General features: G+C 36.1%; 1 protein-coding gene across 3 annotated transcripts in view; it reads right to left on the reverse strand.

Annotated features, from left to right (window-relative positions):
* The window catches only part of ZFAND3 (zinc finger AN1-type containing 3), a 142,215-nt gene that overhangs the window by 55,408 nt on the left and 67,885 nt on the right, over window positions 1–18,922 (reverse strand). The window lies entirely within an intron of this gene.

An 18,922-nucleotide genomic window follows, 5' to 3' on the forward strand; every position in this document is an offset into this window, starting at 1 on the left:
AAGCATGTAAAGAAATATAAAGGGAACAGACATCCAGTGAGGGAAGAACCAAGGCAGATAATACAGCACTATGGGAATGTTACACTTTTCACTGCTATTATACAAAATCCCATCAGAAACAGTTTTGGCAAAGTCAGCGTAGACAGCTACAGTGCCAGGTCAGCAGGGAAAGCTGGTGAGGATTGCCTCTGCATCACTGGTTTATGGGTATTTGGGGTGGAATGCAGGGGAAGAAGTGGGTGGAAGTTTGGGGTGTTTCCTCCTTCCTTCACTTACTCCAACACTGGCACTAAAAGCTGCCCACTGATCTAAGAGCAGAGAGTTAGGCATGGAAGGTAAATCACTAAAATACACTGAAGATGTGTACAAACAATTTGGCTTCAAAGTTTTCTTTTTTTATCAGCAAATGTCAAGTCACACTTGTCTCCAAACTGCCCCCATAGTCCAAATCCCATGTGTTTGCCAAATGCCACCCTCCAGCTTACCTTGCCTCCAAACCAGATTCAGGTTTGAGGGGAAATATTTTCAAGTGCAAATTCCCCATTGAAAGCTTCTTCCCGCATCTACAGTCCTGATATATGATTGATTATAGCATTAGTCTAACAGCTACACAACTGGATTTCAGTCTGGCACACTCTGCCTCTGGGAAGCACACCTTCCAAGTGCTTCCAAGTGAATTTTGGTTTGCTTAGCATCTAGCTCTCTCATGTCTTCCTTGTAAAAAGACAGCTGAAGTGCACCACCACTAAGTGCACCACCACATCTAAGTACATTTTTTAAAAATTACATACAAGGGCAGAATTTATTCAATACATAAATACATAGATAAATCAATATTTGGTTGCTCATTATTATGGCATGACAGAGAAGAAAACAGAGCAGTCTATAAATATTTGCAGATGATGATGTGTTAGAAACACAGATTGCCAACATGACTCACTGGGATTGGGAAGCACTACAGTCAAACAGCACCTGAATGCTGATTTAGGATTTAAGTGATTTGTCAGAAATTAAGCCTTAACTTCTGCTGGGGAAGAGTCAGCCAGAAGTCCAGATAGGGGAGGAGCAAACTCAAAGCCAGGGAGGAGGAGGGGGAGGATGAGGAGAAGGAGGGAGAAGGTGGCAGACAGGAAATTATCCACCTCCAAAATACAGCTCTGAAAAACCAATGGGAAGCTTTTTGTCAGGGATGAGTTACAAGACTCAGGAAGATGTTCTACTCAGGCCTCACTAGGTATCAACAAAGTCTAACCCAAAATGGGCTGCTGGATTTTATTTGTGTGTTTGTGCAATCAAGAAGGCTTCAGACACTTTTCTGCACCAGCCACAATCAGACAGCTGCAGCAATTGTAACAGTTCAGAGCTGCTGCAGCAAAATCCACCACACCAGTGAAATGCTCTTTGCCTCCCTTAACCCATGACCTCCTGTTCAGAACTAACTTTTACTCAGTCTGCAAATCAATTAACTTTCAAAAAAGTTTTAGCCTGCTCAGTTGAGTGGAACACAAGAACACCTCCTGCCCCTGTTTTAGCCCCTTCTTCATTATAGACAACAGTACTTGAGAAAAGCCTTAAGATTGATGATCCCAAGCACCCCAAACACAACTGTAACTGAAGCTTGCTTTGAATTTCATCCATGTATTGGGCAGCATTTGGCTTCTGTAAACAGGACTCTCATTAACACAAATAACTTGCAGATCACCTTGCTCTTCCTGCAAGCACCATAAAAGTTGGCAGTATTTCCAGGAGAGCTGAGCCTGAATAAATCCAGTTAAGCCTTAACTGCTTAACAAATAAAACAAAAATACACACATGATACAGGCAAGACCCTGGCAAGTTTTGAAAGCTAAGCTTTATTCTGATTAAAATCAGAATGCAATTCTGTTGACAGAACAATGACCTCACCTAATAATCTCAATAAGGAAAAACCAGAACAAGAGTTGGCAAGACATTAATCACCATCTGCAGAAGCTCCTATTTAATTGGAAAGGCATGAGAAATCCTTTAATTTAATTTTTTTTCATTTTTCCTGAGACTTTCACTAGCAAAATCTGTGCCAAAATGCACAAGGGTGACCAAAAGTCCATGACACCGGTACTGCCCATTCCTAGTTAACGAAATGCATCTTTGCAGTTTTTAACACAAGCCTTCTCCATTTGTTAGAAAAGATGTTTTCTTTTTCCTCTCAACACTGTGCCCCCTTCTCCACTGCCTTCAGGTTTGGTGGGTTTGGTTTTTGGCGCTTTTAGGGTGGCTGTGGTGGGGTTTTTTTAGTTAAACTGCAAAGAATCCTGTTGTTAACAATATGGTGGAGTCAACATCAAAATAACACATGAAAATTTGCTCTTTCCTGCAAACATGAAGAAATAGTAGAGGGAAAGATCTGTCAATAAATACTGCATGAAATACTGTCAATAAACTATTACTGTTTGGTAGAAAAGCTGCTAAGAATAAGAAGCTGTCAGCTGCTTCAAGCTCCAAAATCCTTTTGCTTTGTTGAGTTCAGGGGTTACACACCCAGTATCTCAAATAGTTGAGCAAGAACAGAATATCTCAGAGCTCTCGTGCACTGGATATTAATACTAAGAGTGTTATTTTTGCTTTGTTGCTTAGTATTTCTTTGCAAACAACAACTATGTGAATGGACAGACATGATTCAATGACTTCATATTCTATACATACAATGAATTCTAATAGCTTAGACTAAAAAAGGCAAGAAGCTGCATTTGTTTCCAGACTTCAGGTAGTCCGTTCTTTTGCAGGACAATCTTTTTGCCCATTTTTATTAATAAGATAACATTAAGAATGAAAGCTGTTGCCTTTACAGCTTCTGATTCTAGCCCATAAAATCACACTTTCTGCACAGCACACTTTCTGCACAACTTTCAAGCTCAGTTGTCCAGTTACTGTTACCAGGTTATGGCAAGCAACCTGCAAGAGCCCATCTTCCCAGCATGTTCATTTCACCCACTGAAATATTTAGGACATCCAACCACTTCCACCCCTAAAATACTTGATTCTGTGACACAGGAAATCAGACAGTCCAAATTTCAGTATGTAGCCTTCTTTAGCCATCAATATCCAACAAAATACTGAAGAAAATCTTGAGATCTGGACTTTTGCTTAACTAAGGGCTCTGTGACTAAGCAGGAAATGACCCTTCACAGCTTTTGGTAACTTCTGTGATTACAGTCAGTTAAAACTTAAGGCAATGATAAGTAAGAACATTATCAGCATATCACAAAGCATTTCTTCTAAAAAAGACAGGCATGTCAAAGTACCACATGAAATGACTTAACACTAAGCCAGATTGGTTCTTCATTTGCACTACTGCTATGGCATAAGAAATCATGCCATCTCCAAAAATCTCCTTTGGGTTATATTGAGAGTCTAAGTTACAAACAATTCCTATTCTCTGACCTAAAACAGATGTTTTATTAAAAAGAATAAGTTCATTCAAATATGTGATGGAAGAGATGTCAGAGTAAACAGCTTGCTAAGGGAAGAAAATCAGTCTTTAAAGTAATTATTTTAACCAAGAGAAAATATTACACTTCCTTACTGTTCAATCCTACAGTCCCCATAACTTAGCAATGTGAGCTAGCAAAAAGGTTATTTGGAGAGTGTTAGCTTCTCACACAGCAGTAAATGCACAATCTGCATGTTTTTTATTCCCAAAGCAACTTGTTCTTTTACAGAGCATAAATTAAGGTGTTGGTATAACATCAAATGTCTCCAGTCCATTAGAACCCCAATGTACACAACAGACTTACAGTATTCTTCTTGGAAAACAGTTCCAAAATTAAAAGGAACTGCTTTCTGACAGTACTCCATAGGAAGTAACAAATGTTATGACACTGAAACTGCTACTGTGAAATCTTTAAGTTATGGCCTTTTTTTTCTTTCTTCACGTGTCTGTTCACAGAACTGAGAACAGAGAAACTATTCACATATGGCCAGGGAATAGTACTGAAAGACTCAAAGATTTTATTTACCTATTGAGAACTCTTTACTAACTTCTCTGGTTCATAGCTTACTGAAGACATTTCAAGTGTCATTCATACATAACTACTTTTTGCATAATAAAATAAGGTGAGATGGATAAAACCTTCACTTTCAGTACACACTGAATGTAATCTAGAGCTCCAATAAAGGTCTGGCAATAAAACTCCACTTGGAAAGAGAAGTTTTAGCTTTTTTCTTTTTAAATAACATGCAGACAGAAAGATGCATTAGCCGACTTGGAGAATAAACGTAGACACCGGGCTATTAGGGGAATGCACCATAGAATACTCACAAGCATTTGCATTAAGAGGTGACAAACAAAGTCATAAAAAGGTATCAGAGGTATAAATTAATTATAGTAAATTATATTTATAAATGTATAAATAAAATATATTAGACTGCAAAGTACAAAATTACAATTGCAGTATATTCTTATATGAACTATCAGCAGATCTCACATTTTTCACAGTACAAACTAAAAGAATTAAACAGTAAAAATACTAGAAAGGTGATTTTCTGTAAAACAACCTTATTAAGAGTTATGAGCATGTATGATACAGGAAAGCTATTCAGCCTCTTAGGGGTTTTATTCATAAATACATTTTCTCTTTTTTTCAGCTTTTCTTCATGAAGAAAAACTGAAATGAGTTCTTTATGCTAAGTTATCCTCTATGATTGCTACACTTTTAAAAATTGCAACATATTATTAACACATTTCAAATAACACTGAGCTTTGCATATTGCAGATATAGAGTTTTTCATAAGCATTTCATTGTCTTTTCAAATAAGCAGAGAAGTATTACAAAGGCAAAATAAAAAAGATGCATCTGCAAGGGTGGAAAACACTGAGACAACACAGTTGCAATTACATGTATTTATCACTCAATAATAAGGACCAAGGTATATAACACTTCCTTATTTGTAAATCTTATGCAATGTATCAATATTTTGGGGATTTAGCTTGGTGAGGGTTTTGTTGTAGAGTTTTTCGTTTCTTTTGGTTGATTGGGTTTTTGATGGTGGGAGGAAGTCTGATGATGATGTGTTTTGACCTGGTTTTCCCTCCAAAAAGACATTCCTTGCTTAAATATGACATTCCATAATAAACCTTATTTCCCTTGGCTCAATAAAGTGATTCTTCCCCAAAGTTACACGAACCTCTAGATTTGACTACCAGATTTTGCCTATTATTTAGCAAGAAAATTCATGAATAGCTAATAAGCAAAGACTATTGAGACAACAAGCATAACATTGTTAGAGATGACCTTCAACTTAAGATCCAGGTCATTATTATATATGCAGACATGTTTTTAAGGAAGAAAAATGCAGTTTTGTACAAAAGGATCTACAGCAACTGTATTAGCAGGGCTTATACACACTGCACAACAGACATGAAAAAAATTGTCATTTTTACAGCATATGATCCCATCATTTTCAAAGCAGTTGTGAAATCCTAAATTGATGAAATAGGAATTTCATTATCATCTACAAAGCATCCCCTGAGAATGGCTACCCCACAGAACAAATACTCTTTGCTCTGCCTGATAATGGCAATTTGCTTACTGTAGCTATTTCAGTACAGGAACAAGGTCACTGAAAACTTCTGTACCCTGGTGTCACATTTCCCATTCTTACGTAAAGTAGCAGGCTTACATTATTCCAACTAAAATGTCATTACTTGAGAAAACTCACCAACGTAAAAAGAATAAATATTATTGACTTTTACAGGATCCAAAGTGCTGAAGCCATGAAGAGCAAACTCCTGTTTTAACAATGCACTTTAAATTTCCTGTTAGAGAATCCCTAAGATCCACAGTTAGCATTCATACTTTAATTTATTACAGAGTACATAGAGTGAAAAAGCTCTACTTGAAGGTACCGTTACATTGCAAAACCTAAAACCAGTGAGGGGCTGGCTTATCCAGCACCTGCATCTGGTAAAACTAAGACATGAAGATAATTTAATACCCAACTAATTGACATTCTACAGATTCTTGAATCTGTATCAAAGGATATTGGTAATAGACCAGTGCATGGGTAAAGCATGAAATATAAGTGAGGAAGACAAAGAAACCACTCCATCATGACTACAAGAAATGTTTTATTTTTCAGTGATACGTGGAGTGGGTATTCACTAGGAAGAGCATATACTAGAGTGGACTACTAAGACACCAACTGAGTGGGCAGCTTGCCAAGGACTCTTACAATGCTCCTCTGCTGAAGATGGCAATCTCAACAATTTTACCAACTCCAAGAAACAAGACAAGCAACTCCACTACTTAACAGCCAGGAAAGGTAAAATCCTGCAGCCATTTGAAGACCCATCTGGCACTTAAACAGAACAAACATTTAACATGATCTGAGGGTAATACAGCAGAGATATAACAGAATTAAACATGGGAAATTTTTTAAAAACTACCTAGGGAAAACATCTAAGCAGCTGTGATCTGTAGAATTTGCTCTCAAAGACAACTTGGAAAACGTGTGACGTGGACATTTTACAACAGAAAAGACAACTCTAGAAAATGCTCAAAAAAGCAAGCATAAAACTGATTAAGGGCAGCACACAACCCCTAAAAACTGCACCTCTATTATTCCCCTAAATTTCAGTATGTTTATCACTAGAATTCCTTCAGTATTACTATCCCTTCATGAAGCAAGGGATTAGTAAATGTACAAGTTTGAACTAAATTCAGAGTGATGAGACATCAAAACTCATGCACCTAAAGGGGGAGAAACATTTGTTCTGGTGGAGGAAACTGACCCATGAACCCATAATCCAAGCACTTTGCAAAAGCAGCGAGTCCTGTGAAACAAACTTATGAAGTGAACTTTTCAAGGTGCGTTTATAATAAATGAGAGATCTTGAAAATGGGATTGTTAACTGACAGAATTTAATTACAACTCATCTTTATTCTGGACACATAAGAACTATTATTTTAATAAAAGAAATGTTTCAATTAGCTTTTCTTATACTGGAGCTATCTTTCAAGTCACCTTACCATGCCCTTTCCAATATCTAGAGAGAACCTTCCAATTTCAAGACACATGTCTATTATTTTTTTAATTAATTCATCCAGTCTAATTTATGTGATTCCAATTAATGTGTACATTTGCCTCATTTTCTGTCAATAACAGTCACATTTATGGTTCAAGCATTCCCAAATGCTTGACTATGTCATAAATTGACAAGATTTTTCACAAGGGACCAAAGGCCTCTGCAGCACCATTAAACCTTGCTTAGTAGTAAACCACTCATCAGTTTCCTCACCCTTGAGTTATGGCATCTTAATAACTACCAATACTGAAACTCTCAAAACATCTCCCAGAATCACTTATTTATCAGATTCTTTTCCTTTGAACAGTCCAGAGGCTGTTCTGGAAGAAAAAGGAGAGCAGGCACTCCCATTTCCTGGCCTCATTTTCCCAGAATCAACCAAACACTGACATGTGTGTCTGTAAGGAAGATTTAGTATTTTCCCACTCTTTACGTTTTACCACCAAAGCAAAGAATAATGAAGTATAAGCAGTAATCTTCCTACTCTTCTTAATCTTACTGCAATCTAATGCTTCTTGTAATACACATCTGCCTTTCATACAAACTAGCTACAGGAAAGCCTGGAGAGGAAACTCCCAGTCTGACAGTCCTCAGTTGATGGGGCAATAACTTTGCAATGATTAGAGTTTATATGAGACCAGTCTGTAACTTCAATAATCCACAATAATATGAAGAAAAGTGAAGTAATGTTTAATCATACAAGTGAGAACACTCACTGAAATCTCATCTGACCCCCTGCTGCCTTGGCTCCAAGCTCCAGAGTTTATTAACTACCCAAGGAGTCCAGAAGCTTAAGGGAGTAGCTGTAGCCTCCCACTTACTGTCCCCCCTCCACCACATTCTATAATAGAAATGCCGGAGAGTAGTGTTCAACCTGCCAGCAACAACAACAACAAAAAAAAAAAAAAAAAAAAAAAAACAAACCCAAAAAACAACCATCCAACAAAAAAAGACAAGAGCTCAAGGACAAAGAAAAGAAAAGCTAACTTAGGTTTATAAATCCCAAAGCTCAAACACTAAAAAGTCTCCCTAGTTGTGGTTGTCACAAACTACCATGTTACATTAAATTTTGACTATGGAACACCATGGCTCAGAAACCAAGCCCGTACTTAAGCACACCATGCTTATTCTCAGTGAAGTTTAAATATAAATATTTATTTTCCAGTCCTGTAGGAACAAAAGTATCAGACACAGACATCGAATGCCCACATAAAATAAACATTGCTTGGGCCTCTCTGTGAGCAACAAAACATGACGAAGTTTTGAATTAATAAAAGTTTATTTATCTCTTATTAAAACTGTCTTTTAGAAGAAGGCATTAGAAGTATTGAATATAAGTCAAGGACAACAATAATTTTCATTATTAGCAAACTGGTCCCAAAGAAAAAAGCTGGAACACATCTCAACATTTGAAACTGGAACAAAATTTATTACAAAAAAGTAATCTATCCAGTTAATATCTGAAGTTCATGGATTTTTAAGTATTTTTTTCCTTACAAATGCTACTATTTTGATATTGATGCTTCTTTTAATGCAAAGAAACCAGAGAAGTGTCGAGAAGGAAAAGGAACAGAAGAACTGCTCTCCTCAGAATGTTGCATTCCTGTCCCCTCAGTGGAAAACACAGATAAATACACTTCTCCTCAATTCACCTTATTTTTAAGTAACAAAGACATGAGAGCTTAAAGCATCTCTTATGATGATGAAATGATCCTTCTGCTTGTCAGTGCTGGAGAATCATTGCTGAAATCACCTAAAACACCCACTCTTGTCTATGTCCGTATTTCCATATTAAGACAAAGTGCAATAAAAGAGGTGTAAGAAGAAAACAATCCTTTTGCTTATCATACCCGTGATTTTTCATCTGATGTGATCTGACTTCCTGTGCTATCACTTCCAGGTTAATGCAGATATGGAAAAAAACCTTTCAGCAGTGGTGTTTCCAGAGCTCTGGCTTGCAAAGGGTTGCTAGATGGCTCAATAGGTGTGAAATCCCTTAAAGGGGAGTCTAAATAGCACTAAAGCAAATCAGAGCAGTGATGTGCTGACCTTGAACAATGCATTGATTAAATGCTGGTAACGCTGGGATCCTGCACATAAAAATGGGCTTCTGTAGCAAGTCCTCCATGTCTAAAGTTTTGTTTCTCTGAGTTTAACAGTGTCATAGTCATGGAATTAGGACTCCTACTCATGAAAATGTCCCAGATTTTTTGCTTTTCAACTGGAGCCTTGGAGAAGATTTACAAGGTTTCCCAGGTTCTTCTATTAATGACATACAAAACGAAGCTAAAAGCATTTTGAGTGTTCAGCCTGGATGGGGGGAAATAGGAGCAGGTTTCACTATGCTGTGAAAGAACAACAGGAAAAATAATAAAATGCTTACTAAACAGAAAGGAAAAGAAGGATCAAAAATGTTATTCTCACACATTCTGCTTGTTTGCTACACTTTCTGAAGCATAATGGGCATGAAAAGCAAGGAACGAAAATATGCCTTCAAGAAGCATTTTAAAGCATTCTTGTTATGCCTAAACAGAGCTAGAAATAACAATTCTACAGCCTTTTTGGGAGCTCAGATGCCTGATTGATGAATTGAACCCATTCCCCTGTTCAGCTGACAAAAAAAAAAAATCTTTGAAGTAATATGTTTCTTGGCATTAATATCCTACAAGATAAACTGTTAACAGCAACCCTTCTCCTCCAGTTTAGGTGGCTAATTGTGTTTCAAGTACAAGTAATTATATAGATATTACTTTGGAAACTAACTGAGAACTGGCACATGGAATTAAGACCAAGCAGCTAAATATGAATAAACTAAGAGATTAATTAAATTTTCAGAACGAGCCAAATGATTGCTAGAAGCTATGAGCTGTTTCGTGCATACTGTTCTGATTACCTGCTTAAAGCACCAACATCCACAGAGCCTGTTCCTACAGCCCAGCACAAATGGCAAAATGCAGCAAATCCCAGCAGCAAGATGGGAGAAGAAAGTATGGATTACCTGACAAATTCAGAGTGAAGGGGGTCAAGCAGCCTAAATCTCCCCCACCATACCCAGGGGGGAGGAGACTATAAATGCAATTCCATTATCTTTTTAAAAAGCCCTCCTAGCTCTTCAGCAGCAGGGGCATTCCCGCCATGAAGGCTCCAGTCACGCTGTGGCCGAGCAGACTGAACTGTAATATCTACCACCAGAGGGAGGTGTTCTATTAGGCTGCATTTTCCAAAATCTTCCTTCCCTGCATTGATTTCTATTCTAATCATCTTCAGCAGGAAAAAAAGCTTCCTTATTTCTGTAAAAACACTTTTGAAGAGTTTTTATGTATATCAATTTTAGAATAAGCACTGCTATGGCAAATTTGATTATTTAACAGAAGCAACTTGGTAACTAAATCCATCCTTTTCATCTCAAACAATCAACAAAAACCTTGCCCTTGATCCTCTTTCTGACACATAAAACAAAGCAGAAACGCTCATCTTCCATATGACTGGGGACCATTACAGATTTTTTTTCCAAAATACAAACTAGATCTACTTTCTTCAGTGAGGAGGGGGGGGGGGGGGGGGAAGAAGAAAAAGGGGGAAAAAAAAGTGGCACCACCTTGCTGTGCAGCACATTATCAAACTTGAATGATAAATTTTAAATTAAATAAGAGAAAAAGAGATAGTTGCAGAAGCTAGACTGATGTTATTTCATCTTTGGTAAATTCTGCTGTAAAAATCTGGGAACAACCAGTAATGTAGTTTTCTAAGAGACAAAGGAGTGGTACCAACAATGTCTAACTGCAAGATTTTAATTTTGATAGAAGTTTGAGACGACTGAGGCAGACATCTCTGGAAAAAACAAAAAACATTCAGAGTGCCAACACTAGCAAAAAACCGACTACAATATACAGTGCCTAAATGGCTCTCTTGAAATACCCACCTCTGAATACAGTGAGCAACTCAACTATGCATGGAAAAAAAATATTGTCTCACAACCCTGCCATATTGCTTTACAATTTCCCCTGTTCAGCCTAAGTAATAAAAACAAACCCCCTGTCTTGGGAAAAAAAAATAAATAAAAATACAAGGGTTGTATGTTTCCTACAGAACTGAACAGGGAATACATGCAACACTCAAACCAGCAAATAGAAATGCAGATGAAAAACAGAAAACAAGGATTTCCTGTATCACTTCAAATACAGGGCACACCAAACACCAGTCTTCAGGAGTAGAAATCTGTCATCCATTGCACTGACTATTTCTAATTAAAGTCTGCAAGTTCTTGAATATATGAACACTAAATGATAACTTTTACCAGGACAATCTCCAATGTTAAATCTAATCTTGCTGGAGAAACAGAAATGTATCTATGAAAAAAAGGGGAGCAAAGCATTTACCCATTCAATAGATTTGGCTTGGAAACAGTGACAGCAAATCTAACTTGTAATGCTCTGTGATTGATGTTCCAGTGTTTGTCCTCATCTAAAATGCTGTAAGGTAACATTTTAATCCTGCCTAATTGTCTGTGCATTACAATATTGGAGGCAAACTTCAGAAGTTACAGTTCTGAAGTACAGATTTTATTCTCCTAATCATACACTAGGACCATAGTGACATATATAAACCCAGATATATTTTAATGCCTAAATATAAAATAAGCTTCAACAAAATATATATTTAGAACAGGTAAAAATTAAAGAATTTTTTTTCTACATGGAACAGGAGCAATGGAACCATTAATTTTATTTATAGTATGGGCTTGGGTTATCTCTAGAAACACTGGTTAAACACACAAGATGTTTCATATATTTATTCAAATAAAAAATAGGCTGCACTAGATATTCTGGAAGACAACATCAGGAAACATCTGCTGTTCTATTAGTTGTCCAAGGTTTCTGTAAACATTAGTACATTAACATTCACAGCAAATAAAATGGCAGCTCAACTGAAAGCAGAAGTAAAATGAAGGGATTTCAGGTAATTAAATCAATCCACAGCCCAATATTTGCATTTTTCTTTTCCTAGAACTAAATTCTAAGCTAATGCATGTTTTCTCCAACACTTTTAATCAAGAAATTAAATTGTAGACTTGCATGCTAACTATACTGGTATTCCATAGGAACTCAAACTCTGAATCTTAAATCTTGTTTCATAAAGGCAATTCGTCTGCAAATCTTCTGCACTTTATTTCACAGACTCGAGAGTTGCTGGTTATGCCCTGTCTTCTTCCTGCCAAATTCAGCAGTGACTAAGAACATATTAGCACTACAAACCCTCTGCTATGAAACCCATATATTCAATTCCATCAACATACTCCCTTGCTAATTAATTTGTGACCTCTACAATGCACTCTGGGACTTCAATCTATAATCTCCTCCAGTTTCCAGTTCAGAACATAACTAAATTTTGACTGCAACACTGGTCTGGCTTCTTGCTTCCTTCATTTCCAAGTTCCCCAGGCTATACTAGAATGTGTCAGCTACATCTGAGATAAACAGTATGATTACAGAAGCTGAACTTTCAATTACAAGATTTCAAGATCTCATATTTAATTTAAGCAAGAACACTCATTTTTATGTTTTGCAGACATTTCAGTAACAGCTGTGCTTCTTCTGCTTTGCCTGGTCCGTCCCAAGTTGAATTCTGCTCTATTAAATTATCAACAACTCAAGTTCTGGTTGTGATGCTACTTTAATTAGCAGATTGAAATTTGCACATTTAAAAGATTTTTTTTAAACAGGGACAAATAAATGAAGGGACCATGGTGGCAGAAGTGGCAGATGAAATCCAAGCTTGTGTAGTATGTTCAACTGGATTATTTCAAGCTGCTTTACATTGAACTGCACACCATTTAGAGTGGAAAATGTCACATGCTATATGACTGAAGGTTAAATTAGTGTTTACTGTTTAGTGATCTTTTCAGCATTATCAAATACACTTTCAGTAACTGTTATATTTTTATAACCATTTTTAAGGGTATCCAACTGTCTTTAGAGATAGGGAACAGCTATGCATAAGGAAAATTAAGCTACTAGCCCAATTTCATGCTGGAGATGCATGACAAACTCGGGAAACCAACATTCATTTCAAATTTAGGAAGGGTTTCTTTGTTGAGTATTTTTTGAAATGTTGAGAACAGCTTGCCCTATTTGCTTAGTCTGGCACCTTGGTCACAACTGTTAAGAGGGTGTTGATTAGTCATAGCATTGGCTGGCCCTGTACAAACATTACTTTATTCAAATTAATGAATTATTTAGGAATTGCTCATTTGTGCACAGGAAAGAGTTTGAAGAGAGCAAGCAATGTTGTAGCAAAAAATGGAGCTGAGGAAAGAATGACAGAAAAGAAATAATACAGCTCCTCACTGTATACTGTGTGAAGAACTCAACGTCACAAATCAATTAATACGAAAATTCGGAGAACAGCCATTGAGCTTGTGAATTGTAAAGCTTGTTGTTTTTATCTTGTTTAATTATCTTAATCCTTCTAGACAAACAAACCTGTTTTTAAAAAATATTTTTGAAAAGGAGATCACCCAGCCCTTCTGAAAACAAACAGCACTTGTAACATCTTTATGAACATTATACAATACTCAAGTAGTTTGTTATTTTGCTAACAGCAAAGTGACTAGCATAACTTTAAATGAAGTAATGCCACAGCTGACATGTAGAGCTTTTCAGTTCCTGACTTTTGCTCTCCTTTTCCAGAGAACCCTGAAGTAGCTCATTATAATGTATGGAAAAATGACTACTGTCTGATTCTTGAGCTACTTTCTCTTATTCTTGCTTTATCAAACCTGAAATCTTTTTCCTTCTCCACACTCCCTCAAAAAAGTAGTTTTAGAAATGTGAATCTTATGCTCCCTGGTCAACTTAAAGATGATATACACAGTCAGTATTTCCATCAAACTTGCTTCACAAGAGAACTACACAGTTGTATTGATATGCAATGCCAGGAGAAAAACTGCATCAGCCTGAAAATCTGCAGCAGCCCCTCATGTTGAAGACATGGCACTCACCTGAAGTATTTCCAGACTAGTTTTCACGTCAAAACTAGGTGGCAGAAAAGTAGTGACTTTTAAAAAATCATTACAGTCACAAAGACAGCTAGGACCAGGCTTGTCTGTAAAATGCTGGATTCTCAAGCGTTTTGTTCAATTCATGCTAAAGACTGAGGCAGACATTGGTCACTGAGGAGTAATAATTGTACATGCCCAGAAATGACATTGCCAGCAGCCTCTAAATTCAAGACTTGTGCTTGTGATTTTCTGCATTAGCTGCCTTCCAGGTTTCTTTCAGAAAGAAAAAGGTCTTTCTACTGCAGTGATACACGTCTTCTTTTCAACACTTAGTTTTAGGGAGCAGTATCAGATGTTACACTGATGGATACTTCATGCATTTTCTTTCCCCTCCTTTTTGATAAAATCCCAAATCAAATGATATCTTAAAGACATTATACAAAAGGAAAGTTAAGACTACTGTAGGTCGTATTTGCACTGTCTTCTCACATAAGAATAATTCTACTTTCTTTTTCTTTAGGTCATTCTCTCACTTCTGTTATCAAGCACAAGTGGAAAAAAAACCCCATGGCTAGAAGCAAATTAGAGCAACTTTATACTTAACCTGCTGAGAGAGCAAACACATTAACACCAGGCAAATGCAAAGCAGTCCCAATGCAGCTGAATCTTGTCAAAGCAAGCATACAAGAATTATCACATTTAAGAAGATTTTTTTTTTACTGATTTTTACTTTTTACTGAAAGTTCAGTAAAGGTACAGAGCTATTCTTCTGCTATTCTCAACTCATTCTCATTGTTTCTTTAGGGAAACAAATCTCAGCCTGCAATTCTGATGCTAAGAAAGGAGAGTGTCTATTCTCTTTACCTGTTCAATGACAACAGAATGAAAGGCTTTCATCAAATCTCATGTGGTGAAGAACAGAAAGCTGTAGCTTTCCACCTGGATGCCTGATTAGTACTAAAATATCTTCAAAGACATCTGCTTTTAAAAATAGAGTTTGATAGCACAGCCTCTCTACGTTAATACAAAATTGCTGTCTAATTGAAGTTCAAATGAAAGTGATCCAGAAGTGCCAAGCTAAAACTACTCTGCAGACTTTTGTCTTGCTTACAAAGTTTTACCATTTTTCACAAGAGGAGTTGAACTCTCTATACTGTGTTATGTCATAGATCTATCATTAATGCCTAGAAGTTCCTTGGGGACTTGATCAGTTTTTCAGAAGGAGTCAGATGTAGAAAGTCCACAACTATGAACTTCTGAAAGTTTTAAGCAAGAGGTTACATGATTTGTTTAGGCAAAACTCAACATCTAGTCTGTATTCAGCTGCCAACAATATATTTCTGGAAACACTATCTGAGCTAAAGAACTAGAATTTGCATCAGAAAAGTAAAGAACACTAGAATATAGATGTATCCAATTAGGAACAGTTGCTATTTCTTGCAAATGTTCAGAGTATATAACAACAACTTATGAGGCTTGTTTAAAAACACACCAGACTAATGAATAACTGAATTATGAAGTGATTAGAAATCCGTAGATGCAAATGAAAAAGCAGCCAAGATGGTAACAACTTCATATATTTTATCCAGCTAAACTCTAAGTGCAACCAAAATATATTTATTTGATATTCTATTCAGCAAGTAAATATAATGAGAGAAAATACAATAAACAGAGTGATTAGCTACACCATAAGAGAAAAGATGCTCTTTGGTATCATGAACCTGACAGTAATTTTATCAGAAAATAAAAATCAAAAAGAGATATTGCAATAACAGTATGCAATTTACATACTGCTTTTTAAAAAAATAATTTTCATCTTTAAGAAAGCACTCAATAGTCCAAGGTTAATCAAGATTCAAAATTATTAGAGGAATATATATATATATATATACAAACACCAAGCACTCACTAAACTATTTTAAAAAGTAATTTAGTAACAAAAATTTGTAACAAAAGCACATCTACAAATAAAATACATGTTGCATAAATCGGTCTTAAATCTAATGGTATTTATGCATTTCTGCTGCTCTCCTCAAAATGATTCAGTAAGAAAAACTTCTGTGAGGAAACCCAGTGGGTCCATTATCATTTCTGTTGTCCCTGCAGAGACAGCAGGCTGGGACCCATTTCCTCCTCTAAACTCTACCATATAGTCCCTCTTTTCAAATGCAAATGGTGTGTGAGAGCACAACTATTTAATTCACCCATTTAATCCTCTTAATACTTTAAATATGCCAGAATTTGGTCACAATGAAGAAAGCTTTTCTCTTGTGGCACAGTATTACCTTTATCTACTGTATTTTAGTATCTATTTTTCATGCTCATTCACACTAATTAGGGCTTTACTGAGCAAGAAGGTAGCAATTACTGTGTTCTCTAGCCAGCATAACATTGCTTCTTCTAATCAACATGTTGAAAAAAGACAAGACAAAGAAAATGACAAAAAAAAATCTGAAAACTAAAAAACATCAAGTTATTTTAATCAAGTACCATGACAGGCAGTTATTATCAGAGACTCTGATACACAGTATACTGTCACATCACATTCTTAGTAAATACATGAGCTAGAATTACAAGACATGCTACTCTGCCCTTTTTAAAATACAAATCTATACTCAAATGCAAAACTTGAATTTTCTCAGAAGTGAAAAGAAGAGGAAAGAAGAAGTGCAAGAGAGGCAACTTGCATTAGGCTTTAAAAATCTCTACTACTTTAATTATTTTTGCTGACTTCATGACATCTTTTCAGTGATTAAGAAACCTTCCCCTTCAATATCTATTATTGGTTGCACAGTCTCTGCTAACAACAGTCTTTTATATAAATATTACAAAGGCAGACAGCTGTGAAAAATTTTATTCTTCAAAACTTCATATTGATTTTCTGTGACTTCACCTATTATTACATAAACTGCTTTAGCTACAGAATTCCACCAGGATTTTAATTCTTTGTATGTTCATTAATATTTTATGTATTTGGTTAAAAGGGATTTTAAAAATATATACTTTCAAAGTGTTTTATATACAAAAAGTATGTTTTAGGAGATTGTGTGGGAAAGAACTCTGCAATGAACTTGAAGATGTTGAGGAAAACAAAGCCTCCAAAGTGCCTTTTATTTCTGTTCTCTTAATTGCACCAGACTCAAAAGAATGAAGTAACTTCCCAGTTGTCATTCACTGTTTCGCGACTTAACACAATTCACCTGCAGATTTCTGGAATTTGAGAGCAATGTAACTCTTCAGAACATCTTTTGACATTTACATTTAACACAGTCATAACATGTTCACAGCACTTGCTGAGTTATTTTCTGATGAAAAAGAAGGAAAGGGGAAGGAAAGCAGTTTGGAAGATACACAAGAATTTTGATTCTACTGATAAAATTCTTCGTGCAAACAAGTTACTGAACGTGTCTGACATTTGATGTCAATACTTTAAGATTTGACCATCAATTTTCAAGCTATAAGCAGTAAATAAATGGATCTGTGTCAGACATCAGTTAAAGATTCCTCAGATTTCAGTTACAAGTATCTAAGCAAAGAAAGGCTTAACCTGAATTAGTACCTTTCCAATATGGAACGAATCCTTGTACTTGTAAAGTAGTTTCCTTCCCAGTGCTAGAGCCTCAAAGATCTTTGATTAACATACATGTGATTTTATGGTTTGCTATTTCTGTGTTAACTGTTGAAGTCTAAATTTCTCTTGTTTAAATCTTCCATAGTTCAAAATGTCCTTAAAATCCCAGTGAAATTCTGAACTTATAATGTAACCACCACATAGTCCCAAATATATATCAGGGCTCAGTTTACAGGGTCAGGGGTAAAAGTCTGGAATAAAGGAAAATATTAAAACTATCTTTTTTTCCTCCTTGTTGAGATGATTTATTATTTATTGCAAGAGCCAGTATTTTTGTTTACACAATACTCTGACCTGAATTTTCATCTCAGATATTTAAATGCTATTGATTCCTCCTAAATACACATTTGACAAACCAGGCATCATAAAAAAATTAATTGATTTTGTTTAGGGTAGTGAAGTAATTTGTGGGAAATTCCAAATTTATCCTACATCTTCAGATCCTTTTATTTTCCTGCTTTCATATCCTTACTTTTTAACATTACTTTATAGACTTAGTTTTGTAGATAATTAGTGGATGCACAGATCTGTATATATATATCTATGTATCACCACATTATAAGTAAATAAAAAATACAAGACCCTAAAATGACTAAAGGCCTAATAGCCCTCACACTTCTACCATCCTCCATGTAAAGATCCTAAAAGTCACTTTTGAAACTGTGATTTTTTGGTTCCTAATGGACAATTTGATTGCTCTTAAAGGAGCACTGCTTTCACCTCCAATGGACTCCACTGATGGGAAACAATAGTTACTGCTGTTATTTTCTCCTGGCTAAAGGAATTTTTCCCATCTCAGAGGCAGAGAGTGTTATGGGATTGAACAGCTCTTTATTTTTGATATGGCTACCAAAACTGTTGGAATCATATTCAAAAAGGCCAGTTTTAAAGGAGTCCTGCTGGAGATGGCACTGACATAGTGGCTGACATCTTTGGAGTAATAGAATATTTTTTAACTATAAAAGTCAGATAGGTAAAGTGGAGGAGGCAAACTGTTCACCAAAACCTGCAATGAGCTCCCTCAGGACAATGAGCCACACACAGCTCAATTCATTTCTCTACATATGCAAAGTATGCTTTTTATATATTCCTCCTAACACGTAACATATCTACCTGCCCAGTCCCATCCCTTCCCCAAAACCTTTCTAACAAAAAACCACTTACACAGACAGCACAGGATCTTACCCCTGGCAAAAGAACAAGAGAACTGTCAGCATGAAAACATCAT

The sequence above is a fragment of the Zonotrichia albicollis genome, chromosome 3, assembly GCF_047830755.1.
Source record: "Zonotrichia albicollis isolate bZonAlb1 chromosome 3, bZonAlb1.hap1, whole genome shotgun sequence".
NCBI classification, from domain to species: domain Eukaryota; kingdom Metazoa; phylum Chordata; class Aves; order Passeriformes; family Passerellidae; genus Zonotrichia; species Zonotrichia albicollis.